This window comes from Eumetopias jubatus, unplaced genomic scaffold, assembly GCF_037043125.1.
Source record: "Eumetopias jubatus isolate StellerSeaLion01/CBP00866 unplaced genomic scaffold, mEumJub1_p1.0 scaffold_5, whole genome shotgun sequence".
Lineage (NCBI taxonomy): Eukaryota > Metazoa > Chordata > Mammalia > Carnivora > Otariidae > Eumetopias > Eumetopias jubatus.
Genome location: NW_028274811.1, coordinates 85,353,391 through 85,368,286, shown reverse-complemented (window position 1 = coordinate 85,368,286; position 14,896 = coordinate 85,353,391). Strand labels below are relative to the sequence as shown.

At 37.9% G+C, this 14,896-nt stretch overlaps 1 pseudogene; it reads left to right on the top strand.

Moving 5' to 3' along the window:
* Positions 1–14,187: 14,187 nt before the first annotated feature.
* LOC114208558 (small nuclear ribonucleoprotein F pseudogene) lies at positions 14,188–14,451 on the top strand (annotated as a pseudogene).
* Positions 14,452–14,896: the final 445 nt, after the last annotated feature.

Below are 14,896 nucleotides of genomic sequence, written 5' to 3'. Positions count from 1 at the left end.
TTTGTGGTTCTATACACATTTTAGAATTGTTCTATTTCTGTCAAAAAATGCCATTGGAATTTTGATTAGAGATTGCATTGAATCTATAGATTGCTTTCAGTGATATGGGTATTTTAACCAATATTAATTCTTCCAATCCATGAACACAGAATATCTGTCCATTTATTTGTGTCTTCTTCAGTTACTTTCATCATTGTCTTATAGTTTTTGGCATATGTGTCTTTCACCTTCCCCACATGTCTTTCACCTTCTTGATTAAATTTATTCCTAGGTATTTTATTCTTTTTGATGCAACTGTAAATGAGATTGTTTTTTAAATTTCTCTGATAGTTTGTTATTAAAAATGCAACAGATTTTTGTATACTGATTTTGTATCCTACAACTTTTACTGAATCCTTTGATTAACTCTTAACAGTTTTTTGGTGGAGTCTTTAGGGTTTTTCTATATATAATATTATGTCATCTGTAAATAGTTACAGTTTTACTTCTTCCTTCCCAATTGTGATGCTTATTTCTTTGTCTTGACTAATTTACCTGGCTAGGACTTTCAATATTATGTTGAATAAAAGTGGCAACTGTCTTACTGTCTTATTTCTGATCTTAGAGGAAAAGCTGAAAGAATATGATGTTAGCTATAGGCTTGTCATATATGTCCTTTATTATGCTGAGGTACATTCCCTCTGCATTTACTTTGTTGAGAGTTTCAATCATAAATGGATGCTGAATTTAGTCAAATGCTTTTTCTGCAACTATTGAGTTGATCATATGATTCTTCTTTGTTTTGTTAATGTGGTGTATCACATTAATTGATTTGTGGGTGTTGCACCATTCTTACACCCCTGGAATAAATCCCACCTGATCATGGTGTATGATCTTTTTTAATGTATTGTTGAATTTGGTTTCCTAATATTTTGTTGAGGATTTTTGTGTCTGTCTTCATCAGGAATATGGGCCTGTAACTTTTTCTCTCCCCCTTTTTTTGGGGGGGGGATATCTTTTTCTTATTTTGGTATCAGGGTAATGCTGGCCTCATAACATGAGTTTGGAAGTGTTCTCTCCTCTTCTACTTTTGGAAGAGTTTGAAAAGGACTAGTATTAATTCCAATTAGAATTTTGATCAAATTCACCAGTGAAGACATAGGGTCCTGGACTTTCATTTGTTTGGGAGGTTTTTGATCACTGATTCAATCTCCTTACTAGTAATCAGTTTATTCAAATTTTCTGGAGGTTTTTTATGATTCAGTCTTGGAAGGTTGTATGTTTCTAAGAATTTATCCATTTCTTCTAGGCTGTCGAATTTATTGGTATATAATTGTTCTAGTCGTCTCTTACGGTCCTGTGGATTTCTGTGGTATCAGCTGTATTGGCTCCTCTTTCATATCTGATTTTATTTATTTGAGCCCTCTCTCTTTTTCTTGGTGAGTGTACCTAAAAGGTTTGTTGTTTTACTTATCTTTTCAAAGAACCAGCTCCTAGTGTCATTGATCTTTTCTATTGTCTTTTTAGTCTTCATTTCAATTATTTCTGCTCTGTTCTTTTCTTTCTTTCTACTTATATTGGACTTTGTTTGTTCTTTTTCTAGTTCCTTATGTGTAAATTTAGATTGTTTGAGCTTTTTCTTGTTTCCTGAGGTAGGATTTATCACCATGAACTTCCACTGCTTTTGCTGCATCACATAAATTTTGGTATGTTGTATTTTCATTTTCATCTGTCTTTAGGTATATTTTGACTTCTTCATTGACCCAGTAGCATGTTGTTTAATTGCCACATATTTGTGAAATTTCCAGTTTTCTTCTTGTTATTGATTTCTAGTTTCATACCATTGTGGGTTGGAGAAGATGCTTGATATGATTTCAATCCTCTTAAATTTATCAAGACTTATTTTATGGTGTATATAATTGATCCTGGAGAATGTTCCTTGTGTACTTGAGAAGAATGTATATTCTGCTTATTTTGGATGGAATGTTTTGTATATATCTGTTAAGTCTAATATGTTGTTTAAGGCCAATATTTCCTTACTGATTATTTTTCTGGATGATCTATCCATTGATACAAATGGGGTGTTAAAATTTCCTACTTTTATTGAACTGCTGCCTATTTCTTCCTTTAGGTCTGTTAACATTTACTTTATATATTTAGGTGTTCCTGTGTTGGCTGCATAAGTATTTACAAATGTTATATCCTTCTGTTGTTGACCACTTTATTATTATGTAATGCCCTTCTTTTTCTCTGAATACAGCCTTTGTTTTAAAGTCTATGTTATCTGATGTAAGTATAGCCACTCTAGTTTTCTTTTGTTTTCCAGTTGCATGGAGTATCTTTCTCAGTCCTTTCACTTTTAGTCTGTGTGTGTGTCCTTGCTTCTGAAGTGAGTGTCTAATAGGCAGCACATAGGTGAGTCTTGTGTTTTTATCCACTCAGCCACTCTGTGTCTTTTGATTGTAGAATTTAATCCATTTACATTTAAAGTAATTATCGATAGGTATGTAATTATTGCCAGTTTATTAATTGCTTTCTGGCTTTTTGTAGTTCCACTTTTTCCTTTCTTCTTCTCTTGCTGTCTTCCTTCATGGTTTGATGACTTTCATTAGTGGTGTGCTCAGATTTCTTTCTCATCTTTTGTGTATCTACTATAGATTTTTGCTTTGTAGTTACCATGAGGGTTACATATAACAACCTATACTTATAACAGTCTATTTTCAGTTGATAATATCTTAAGTTTGAATGCGTTCTAAAGCTCTCCATTTTTACTCTCCCCACAACATTTTATGTTTTTGATGTCACAGTTTATTTTTATCTTGTGTATCTCCTAGCTAATTATTATAGTTATAATTGTTTTTACTACTTTTCTTTTTAAACCCTCATACTAGCTTTATGTTATTAATCCACTACCTTTACTATATATTTACCCTTATCAGTGAGATTTATATTTTCATTGTTTTCTTGTTACTAATAAGCACCTTTTCTTTTTCAGTTCAGAGAAGTCTTTTTAATATTTCTTATAAGGCCAGTTTAGTGATGAACACTTTAGCTTTTGTTTGTCTGGAAAACCATCTCTCCTTCAATTCTGACTGGTAACTTTGCCAAGTAGAGTATTCTTGGTTGCAAGTGTTGTTTTCAGCACTCTGAGTATATTGTGCTACTCTCTTCTTTTCTGTAAAGTTTCTGCTAAAAATTGGCTGATGGTCTTATGGGGGTTCCCTTGTATGTAACAAGTTGCTTTTCTCCTTCTCCTTTTAAGATTCTCTTCTCATCTTTAACTCTTTTTTTTTTTAATTTTATTTATTTATTTGACAGAGAGAGAGATAGCGAGAGCAGGAACACAAGCAGGGGGAGTGGGAGAGGGAGAAGCAGGCTTCCCACTGAGCAGGGAGCCTGATGCGGGGCTTGATCCCAGGACCCTGGGATCATGACCTGAGCCAAAGGCAGATGCTTAACAGCTGAGCCACCCAGGTGCCCCTCATCTTTAACTCTTGACATTTTAATTAAATGTGTCTTGGTGTGGGTCTCTTTGGATTCATCTTACTTGGAACTCTGTGGGCCTCATGGATCTGAATGTCTGTTTCCTCCCCCCAGGTTAGGGAAGTTTTCAGCCATTATTTCTTGAAATAAGTTTTTTGTCCCTTCCTGTCTTTCTTTTCCTTTTGGGACTCCTATAATATGATGTTGTCCCATAAGTCTCTTGAGCCATCTTCACTTTTTTAAATTCTTTTTTCTTCTTCTTGTTCTGATTGGCTGAATTCCACTTCCCTGTCTTTGAATTGAGTGATCCTTCTGCTTTATCTAGTCTTTTATTGAACATTTTTAGTCTGTTTTCAGCTCAGTTTTTCTTCAGCTTTATGACTTCTATTTGGTATTTTCATATATTTCAGTCTCTTTGCTGAAATTCTCACTGTGTTGGATGGGACTGTTTTTGATACTAATATTCAAACAAGTTCAAAGAAGAAGAAAAATGCCAAGCCCTTAAGTTTTAAGGTTGGAATAGGCAAAGTTATCAGAGGATGGGATGAAGCACTCCTAACTAGGAATAAAGGAGAAAAGGCTTAACTAGAGATTGAACCAGAATGGGCTTATGGAAAGAAAGGACAGCCTGATGCCAAAATTCCAGCAAATGCAAAACTCATTTTTGAAGTGGAATTAGTAGATACTGACTGAAATAGCAATGCTTCAGATATAAAGACATCAGCAACAATAAACCATGGCCTTGAGGAAACTTATGTAACTAATTAGAGCTGGTTACTATTGTAAGGGAAGAGTCAGCTGGAAAATTCAAGAATGCAGATATTGTTTACCCAATCCCCAACTTTTAATATATGTAAACCATTATAATTCCCTAAAGTTTGAAATATTTGACTACAGCTGTGTAAAATATTGGTTAAGGAGAAATGACTTTCCTTTTACCTCATTTTTTAAACCAAAGGGCTCAATAAAAATGTATTCAGTGTCAAGAAAGAAAGAAAGGAAGGAAGAAAGAAAGAAAGAAAGGAAGGAAGAAAGAAAGAAAGAAAGAAAGAAAGGAAGGAAGAAAGGAAGAAAGGAAGAAAGAAAGGAAGGAAGAAAGAGAGAGAGAGAAAGGAAGGAAGGAAGGAAGGAAGGAAAGGAAGGAAGGAAGGAAGGAAGGAAGGAAGGAAGGAAGGAAAAAGAAAGAAAGAAAGAAAGGAAAGAAAGAAGGAAGGAAGGAAGGAAGGAAAGGAAGGAAGGAAGGAAGGAAGGAAAAAGAAAGAAAGAAGGAAAGAAGGAAGGAAGGAAGAAGGAAGAAGGAAGAAGGAAAGAAGAAAGAAAAAGAAAAAGAAAAAGAAATTCTGTGTTTATCCATGGTTCTCCCAGGTTCAGTCAGTGTATTTAGACCATTACGTTAAACTCTTTATCAGGTAGATAATTCTCTCCATTTTATTAAAATTTTTTCCCTGAGGTTTTATCTTGTTCTTTGTTTCCTCTTTTTGCTTGACTCCCTGTGTTTGTTTTTCTGTATTAAATGGAACAGCCACCTCTCCTAGTCTTCAAGGAGTGGCTTTCTGTAAGAGATAAACCTTATCATCTACCTTGTCCTAGCTCTTGGTTGTCTCTCAAGCTTTCGTGATTGTCCAAGCAGCCTGTTTGGTTTTCAGTAGCACCCAGTAGTTGAGGGTCTGCTAAGATCTGTCAGTGTCCCAAAGAGGGAGATCTGAGTGAGCACCTAGATTCAGGCTGATTGGAAGTCAGATCCTCAGGCAGCAGCTTTCAGAGTATGCAAATATATACATTCCTGTGGGAGTGCAAGTGTAGGCCCTGGAGGCCACCAGACCAGGTAATCTGGAGGTATCCCCTGGGCAACAGTCACAAAAATCAGAGCTGCAGACAAGCATATAATCTCCTTTCTTAGATTCACTGTCGAGGTATAGTATGGCAGAGGGAGAGCACAGAGATGGTGTGTCACCTGGCCTGTGTTCCCTGAGAACCCCTCCTTAGGTCTCTAGATGTGCTCTAAACCTGAAGTCTGTCTCCCCAGTCTCCAGAATAAGCAAATAGGCCTCTTTCTTTGAACACCTGGCGTTGTGTTTCAGTCTGCTATCTGTGCAGTGCCCTGGGGGTGGTAATCTGCCAAAAACTATCTTTCCAATTGTTACAGTCCCAGGGGACCTAGGAATACAAGCTCCCCTGACCTCCAGAATTGTATAATCAAGGGGTGTCCCTGGGCTGCAGCTGCAAAACGATGCCTGCCATCTCCTTCATCCCTGGAGAGTATCCCAACAGACCCTACCTCTCTGGATGATGCTTTAGGATTAGCAAATGAATCCCTGTTGCATAAAGTCTGGGCACTTTTCAAATAGCTGCTTCTGCACTGGGCCTTGGAGTGAGTGAGGCCACACATGAGCCCTTCAAGAGGCATCACTCAGTTCACCACAGCCCCTTGGGTCTTGGTTAAGTGAGCCCCATTGGTTTTCATGTTTTGGGGGCTCATCTGTCAGGTGCAGCTCTTAAAATCTGGAGTGTCTGATGTGGGGTGTGAACAGTTCATTCCTCAGGTTGAAGCTCTGGGATTGTAAGTTCCCTCCTGATTGTGGGTTGCTGTGCTGGGGGTGTGGCTTATGGTGAGATTGTGTCTCAGCCTCTCCTGCTCACTTTAATGTGGCCTTCTTCTTGTTTGCCCATGCATAGGAGCTGTTCAGCTAGTTTTCAGGTCTTTTTCAGAGGAAATTGTTCCAAATGTAGTTGTAGATTCAGTGTGTCCATAGTGGGGTTGAGTTCAGGATCTTTCTACAGAACAGAGCCAGAAAAATAAGTGATCAGCAAGTGATGAAGATAGGTCACAAAGACTCAGAAGCAAGTGAGATGGGCCAAATTGGGACAATTTGTACATCAGAAGAAATAATGATTATGAAAAACTATAGCCCATGAAACAAAATAGGAAACTATGAATCCATTCAGATATAAATAAATAAATGGAAGTTTGATTTACAAAAAATATTTCAAAGTACTTCTCCACTGAACACATTAATTGCGCAGGGGTAAAATGTAACTTTCTAGTGAAAACATCTGTCAGAAGTCACCTTTTCAAGTTGTCAGAGAACAAATATCAACAATGAGACACATTGAAATGTGCCACCTGATACAAGGCCTTTAGAAGAACTTCTGTGATATTCCTGCAAAAGATGCATAATCTAAATCCAACTGTGAGGAAATATCACAAAAACCCAAGTCGAGGAAAATTCCAAAGGTGACTGGCCTATAATCTTCAAAAGATTTGAGGTCAGGAAAGTCAGAGGAAAACTGAGAACTATTCTACACTAATGGGGATTTCACAGACATGACAGATGCAGCTGTCATGATTCAGAACTTTTTGATTAAACTGGAGTGAGGTCTGAGGCTTAGATGGTAGCAATATATCATACTCGGGCTTTCCAAGACGGTGCCTGGCAAAGTTGCTACAGCAGTTACATTATCATACCCTCCTAGGTTTGAGTCTAGAGAAAGAGGACTGTTTTTTGTCACATCCCCAGCACCCCAGACATTCAATATTATTACCATAACTTTGGTCATTACTCATTACTCTTCCAATCACTGTGACTAAAAGGAAGAGCTGCTGTAATTTGTCGGGCCCGAGTCACATATTTGAGCACAAGGACACCCGTGAAGCTTTGGATGGACTTCCATAGACCTATGGACTAACAGTGGGGAAGGGTGGATCCCAGTGGGAAAGAAGGAGAAAGAAGGGGAAATGAATTCTGGGAAAGCAAATGTCCACAGATGTTCAAAATGTGTTCTACTACATGGTCATAAAAACCTATCAATCTCTTTCAAAACTATTAATTTACTTTCACATTGTCCCATTTGGAAAATCTGTGATTTTCATAGGCTCATGGCAGTTTGGCAATAGAAAATAATTTCTTCCTATTGTCAGTTACTTAGCTATTTCTGTCCAATTTGAGTCTAAATCCTAGCATATTCTAGAATTAGTAAACTATGCTCTTTATCTTTCCAGACAGGTTCAGTTGTTTTGTTCATACATTTTTTTCATACCTGTAAGGAATCATGATCTGATCAGGAGTCCAGCAAATGGTCTCTCCAAGCCCTTTAAATAGCAAAAAATTTCTCTGGCTGAGAAAGTACATCAGTAAATCACTTCAACCAATTTTCATGTCCTAATTTCTGATTATATTTGATTTAATTTACTCTCTATAACTGCTTCAAGTCTTTCCATACTCTTCTTAAGACCCACGTTGATAGAGGGGTAGGTTCATTTGCCTGTGAATGCTAAATAAAAAATATAAACTATTTTCCTGCAGTCCTGGGCCTTAGCCTCTCCACTGTTGAATATTGTCATTCAAGATTTTATGAGTGTAGGCCTACACACTAATGCGATAGTGTCATACCAGATTTCCCCATCCTGAATTCCTGATGAATAAATAAATGAGACTCAGATTTTTTTAATCCAATGAAGAAGATTCTAAAGAGTCTTGAAAGTGGAACTGATGTCATCAAAGCAATTTCCCCGGTTTTCTTTTCTATTTGCTATTACAAGAATACCAGATTGTGGTCTCTTTAAAGTTCAGAAGGTAAATTTAGCACTTAGTATTTAATAAAGTTATAGCTATGATGATGTCAAGATTTAGAATAGCTGTATTTAAAGGCCCCGTTACTACAGCTTTCAGAAACCCTATTTGCTCTGCCCGCATCAGATAGTTTGTGTCATCTTCTGTCTTTCCAGTTCTGATATTTACAATGATCTTAGTCATAATTAATTACTAATATAGGATGGTAATTACTTAGTGATGTTTCAAATCCTTAGATTGAGCTGAGTGCCCAGTATCTCTCTAACAATTTGCACATACATTATTAAGTCTTCTATATAGCATTGTGCCTTCTCTGAAACAACAAGCTTGAAAATCTTTAATTTGGTTTCTCAAGACTAGCTTCCGGGAGTTGCTGGGAGGTGGATCATTGGGTAGAATATGGATTACCTACCTACATTTCAGCACTAATTACTGGTAACAGTTTACAGATTTTTTTTTTCCTGTGGCCTTACCCAAACTTCTACTTTCATTCCCTCTAAATAGTTTTACCCAGGAAAAATCAGAAATCAGAGAATGTGAAAACTGGAAGCAACTTTAGAGCTCATGTGAGATACTTCATGATTAGTGGTTTAGATTCTTAATGAGAATTGAAAGAAACATGAGCATACCCCCTGAGAGCATGCACATTAAAACATATATGCAGAACTTCTTAGATCCCAGAAAAAGAATCTGGGTGTCTTGAGCTTGTAAGATTATTGAGATGAAGGGACCTGCTCAAGACCACAGAACAAGTTGATGGAGTTGGGGCTCAAACCTAAAGTCAGGGGAGGTCCTAGCTACCTGAGATTATTACCTAAGGCCCTGCTCCTATACAGTTGCCATGGTGGCCTTAAAAGGAAGATATGGTCTATGGACCAAACAGTCATGAAGTTATTCCCTATTCAAATATTCTGCTCCATTTAGTGTTGATTCCTAGCAATTATATCAATGTCTGTTGACTGGACTCCAGGATCATTTGTTGTGTAGAATATCCAACAATTCCTTGTTAATACAGTGCACATTGATTGCAAAGAGAAAACGCAAATCTTACCAAAGATGTGGGATTTCATGAGGTTGGTGGAAGTGATGTTAGAAAACTGCTTAAAATCACACAAACTAAGACTTTGATAAACGAGGCCCTGGTGGAGTTAGACTTATTGACGGCTGAGAGGAGAGAAGGACATGGAGACTGTGTAGCTAAGCACTCCAAAAGAGAATATTTGGATATGAACATGTCTAAGGGAATCCCCTGGGGAAACCAATGAAGCCCTCACACATTTTTAGTAAGTGATCCTCTTTATGGTCATTTAAACATCAAATGAAATATGGTATATGCTGAAGTACAGTTTTGATGGAAATTTACACCCAAATCTGCAGGTTTTAATTTCTTAAATCCTATGGAAACTTTCTTTTCAATTACTGTACAATTTTGTTGCCTGTTTTAAGTGAGCTCACTTTAGATTGCTGGGTTTTTTTTCTTTTTACCCATTATTCTTAGATAATGAGTGTGTCCTTTACTTCATTCTAACTTCAAGAAGCAAAAAAACTTCTTTTATGTGTTGATCTTTAATTTCATTTTTCTGATCCTGAAAAACAAAGTTACTTGAGGACTGTCATTTTGCAAGTCTCCCTCTGGATTTTTTCAACCAGGTTCATAGATATAGAGTGTCAATAATGACCTCTGGGCAATAAAATTGTTGTGCTACAAATTGAGTAAATTTTGATTAACTGGGAAGAACTTTTCTGAAATTCCATGTGCAGTGTATGTAACTCAATATTGTTTTGAAAAATGAGAATGTCATTGAAACCAAAGGGCATAGACATGAAATAGATGAATTCTGGGTTATTTATTGAATATCTCTCATAGATAGAATTTTATAAAGTCTTATGTGGTTTGAATAATTTGTAACTATACATGCTTCTGTTCCCAGACATTTTAATCATTAACGATGGTGCAGCATAAAACACCCTCCAAGACATTCTTACTCCCTTTGGTAATCTAAGAATGAATTATAAAATTAATCTTTATAATTAGATTATTTGGGTTTATCCAGAAGAATGGAATTACTGTTAATTTAAACAGTTGATCAGTTTCTTACTAGGACTTTACCATGGCAGTCAAATTCAGGGACTCATATATAGGCATCTCTTCTTCTTATTTAGCTGTCTAACATCTTTAAAAGTTTTTGCCCCAATATTTTTAAGGCTGAGTAACAATGTAACATAGGGCTATTGATAGGGTGACCATATAATTTATCATCTGAACTAGGGCAATTTTGAGGGGGCACTTTTAATAAGTGTACCGGGACAACAGCTGTAAATAAAGATTATCCCAGTACACGAGACATGTGCCCACCGTACCTACTAATGGCCTGTTTGATCTTGTTGCTCAGGTGTCAGAGACTCCTGGCTCATTATTTACAAAGCCCCTCCACCCAAGATCCAGGTCCTGACTTATCAGAACACACTGCCCCTGGAGGCAGCTTCCCCAGGCACCCACTGTACCCAGGAGAAGGCAAGATCTGCGGTAGACGGTCAGACTGGGTCTAGCCCTCAGAACCCTCACCTCTACTTACTTCCTTGTCTTGTTGGTTGAATTCTCTTTAATAGATCAAGGCTGAAATGACATTCTGAGGATGAAAATGGGGGACATCCCATCTAAGCACAGAACACTGAGCTGTGGTGTGTGTGTGTGTTTGTGTGTGTGTGTGAGACAGAGAGAGAAAGAGAGAGATGATAATGATGAAATGGGGGACAAAAATGGAATCTTGTTGTGAGTTCTGCCCTCTTCCTGACTAATGGTGTGATCTTTAATCTCTTTGAGCCCCAATTTCTCCATATGTAAAATGAAAATAATAGTAATCTCTACCTAATAATAGTAATCTCTACTATCCTTCACATCTAGTCTTCGCTTCTTCCTTTTAGTAATAGAATTTGTCAAGTTTTAATTGGGCACACGATCTCCAAACTAGCTGTTACATCTACCAGCTTTTTTTGTAGCTCTGGTGAAGGGGATGCATACAACTTCCTGATAACATCTTCACAAGGAAGCTGTGGCCCTCCCCTCCCTCTTTCCCTCTTTATTCTGGTGAGGAAATGGCAATAACCGGAACTGCTAGCCTGGACCCAGAGATGACACCTTCTGTCTGGTGGAGACAATCACTTCTATACTAACATATGAGAGAAAAATCAGTGTTGACCTCACTTAAGACTGTACTTGGGGGCTGTAACTCATACATAGTAGCTTTGAAAGCTCAATAGAGCTGGAGTCAAAAGGTGTGTGTAGTCCTCCGTTGCTTGCGTGACCTTGAAGATCTCTAAATGTCACTTTTCTCATCTTGAAATATAAATAGAAATAATACCTGAGAGGTAGGTGATATTAAATAATGAATAAATATACCATACTGTTACTACTTTTCTTTCTGAACGAGGGTTCATCTCCATGAGTTTATTCATTCATTTGCAAAGATTTAAGGATCCAGACACTATCCAAGACATGGGGTTATCTAGCATTGCATAAGGCACTGAAAGTTTCCAAGCCTTCTGTGGACAGAGAATAAATAGACCAACAAGATGAGTGTTACAGTGATTATTAAACAAGATGATGTTCTACAGATTGAGTAGGAGGGCATTATGGGACATGGTCAGAAAAGGAATCTGACATTTCTGTTGAGACTGAATAACTAAAGGAGCCAGTTTGTGAAGATTTGTGGGGAGAGGATTCTAGACAGAGAGAACACCTAGGGCAAATAACCTGTGGTGAGAAGAATAAAGCTTATTCAAAGACAAGAAAGAAAGCCAGTGTGGCTGGAGCAGAGTAAGTGGTGGATAGTAAGAGATCAAATCAGAGGTAGGAGAAGCCAGATCATTTGCCCATATAGTTCAAAGAATTAATTCCAAGCATAATGAGAAGTCATTAGACGGTTTTCCATAGGAAAGATACAACAATAGCACTTCTGTTCAGACCTCCTCAGAGGCCAATACTATACCTAAGTGCAGGCAGCACTTGTGAAAACATACCCTATTATAAGTCAAGCAGCTTCTTAAAATAAGAAGAAAGTTCTAACTACCAGTTATCTGAGAAAACACGGGGGTGTTTCGAGGACAATGTTTATATCCAAGGCAGGCACCACTGCTGAATCCTTTATTGTCACTATTTAAAGAGGTTAGTAGCTTAGAATTTTATGCCAGAAATGCCTGGCTTTGAATCCCAGTCTCTCTAACACCAGGTGTCTGACATTAGATAAGTCACTCAACCTCTTGGAATTTCACTTATTCTCATAAGTAAAATATGAAAAATAACAATCATTTCAGCAATCTCATTATAAGGCTTCACATGTAATATCATGTGAAATAAGTGATGCATTATAAGTACTCAATTTAAAAAAGTGGTACATATATTTAGTTTTTATATAGTCCTAGAATTCATTGAGATATCACTAGGCCAGTCCATTACTCCATAGGGGTACTGAGGTGGAGACTAAAGGCTTTAAGACTCTCCCTTGAGTCCCACAAAGCCCTGTTAAAATCCTCTTATATTTCCCCTGAGCCCACCTTTCCCTTAGCACCCACACTGACTGCCCCACCTCTGATACTCTCTGCCATACTATTACTCTCAGTGAGTTTAAAAACAAGTTTACTCTTGTTTTATGACATTCTACATGGCTATGCCTTGTTTGCACATTCAATAAAAAATAAAAGCTCCTTGAGAGAAGAGACAACTTATCATCCTTCACCTGTGTTTTCCAAAGTGCTTTCAAGTACAGAAGGTACTTAACTGATGTATGTTTGATGAAGGAAAGAATGAACAAAGAGATGAATAAGAGCATTCATTTGATTACCCTAGCCTCCTTCAATTTCCATCTACTGCATATCTTCTATTTGCCCTGGAATCCATTGTCCACCCTTCTCCATCCTGCCCCGGGAGGCCATATCAACTTGCCTCTTGTTATCTGACTTCTGAAAAATTTGGCCAATGAGAGGCAGTGGCAGGAGACTGGAAGGTGGGCAAGAAAGTGAGGTCTGGACTAGGAAGTTCTCTTTATATAACTACTCTTTCTGAGTTTCTATAACTGTTCCATCTATCTAAGGCCTAGGAGTAGTGACTCTCTGCTGTTGCTAGCCCTGGGAATTTCCTTACTAGTTCCCCAAACCCTACCCACACCATTATAAGTAATACATTTTTAAAACTAACCTCAAATTACCCACTTTGGATCTGCCATTCCCCCCGCAAAGGACACTAATAGATCTCATATATATGAACTTGGGTAGATCTAAGTGTATCCTATTCTAGATTAGGACTTGGACTCTGTTTTAGAAGAGCAGATTCCACCACTCCCGTTGGTAAACTTCCATTGTTTCACAACCACACCAAATTGCTCTGAGCCGGCTATAACTTGGACAAACAAATTAGGATGAAGCTGTCCATTGTCTCAAAAAACTAAACAAGTTATTCATAGGAATTACAGAACTTAGCAGACATGAGCCATTGCTGACAGTTAAATGTTTTTAAGAAGAGTAAAATAAAATGTCACTTCATGGAAGAAACTAAAAATACTTTTGAAAGTGTATATTGTGCATGAGTTTTTTTTCCTCCTCTTAGTTGCCAGGCTGTGGGTGTTGAAAACTCTTCAGAAGATTTGGTCTGTCATGTTCAGGTGGTAGATGGCAAAAGAAATTCTCTAAAAGTTTTCAAGATGTTCGTTCCATTGTCTCTTGTTTAAGTGTGAATTATAGAATGTTGGATCCAAAAATAATTTGTGCTGGTGCAGTGAAGACCACTTGGCAGCTCCCAGGGAGGACAGGTTACCTGTGGAATGGTGTCTCCAAACTACCCCCTCCTGGCTCTCAGGCCACCACCTAGATTACTCCTGCAACTGATTCTCATGAACACAGGGCATTCTCTGTCAAATACAATCTTAGAAATGGCAAGGCAGTTTCAATAAATTGGAATTTTTGTAGGAAAAAGCAGTAAAATATTTTTCATTTGCAACATTAACATGTCCAAAGAAGAAAATTTTACAGATAAAAATAATACAGATAAATGAGAAAGTAAAAAGGAGGATTTATGCCCAGCTGTAGCTACTCCAGTCACGAGGGATAGACGACAGCTGGGCTGGTGGTGAGTGGCCCCCAACAGTTGCTTGTAGTTGAGATGAGTTTGCTCCTCAATCCCAAACCTTTCCTCAGGGGATTCACAGGAAAGCCAGTATGGTGAAACTCAAGTGAGGAATGAAGTACAAAGGCTACCTACCTGATATCTATAGATGGCTATATGAACATACAGCTTGCAAACACAGAAGAATACATAGATGAAGCATTGTCTGGACATTTGGGTGAAGTTTTAATAAGGTGTAATAACGTCCTTTGTATCAGGGATGTTGAAGAAGAGGAAGAAGATGGGGAAATGAGAGAATAGCATCTTTTGTGAGGAATTTTTAAATATATATTTCCAGAAAATAAACATGTTTTTTTTCTGAAGAAGAAGGAGGAGGAGGAGTTGGAGATTGAAAGGCTTCTGATTGGTTGACCTGGTTCCACTGACACCACTAAACACCTATCTTCAGTTCCCTGATTTCACAACATAGAGCTTCTTGGACACTCCCAAGGAACATCTAGATATTCTGTGTAGTGAACAGCCCTTCACACTTTGCATGCCACTCACACCTTCCCAGCTTCCTGGCAGGATGGTATTCAGTGGTCTCTGACTTAGTTTGTTGAAGTTAATGACCTCAACCGAATGACCTCTTCCCAAGGCAAGCACTGCTTGAAGACCACAAACTCTTTGGTATTCATCATTCTGGGAGTCACCTCCCAGAGACTCTCTCCCCAAGGGAAGAGAGAGACCTTGTGTTTGGTCAGGT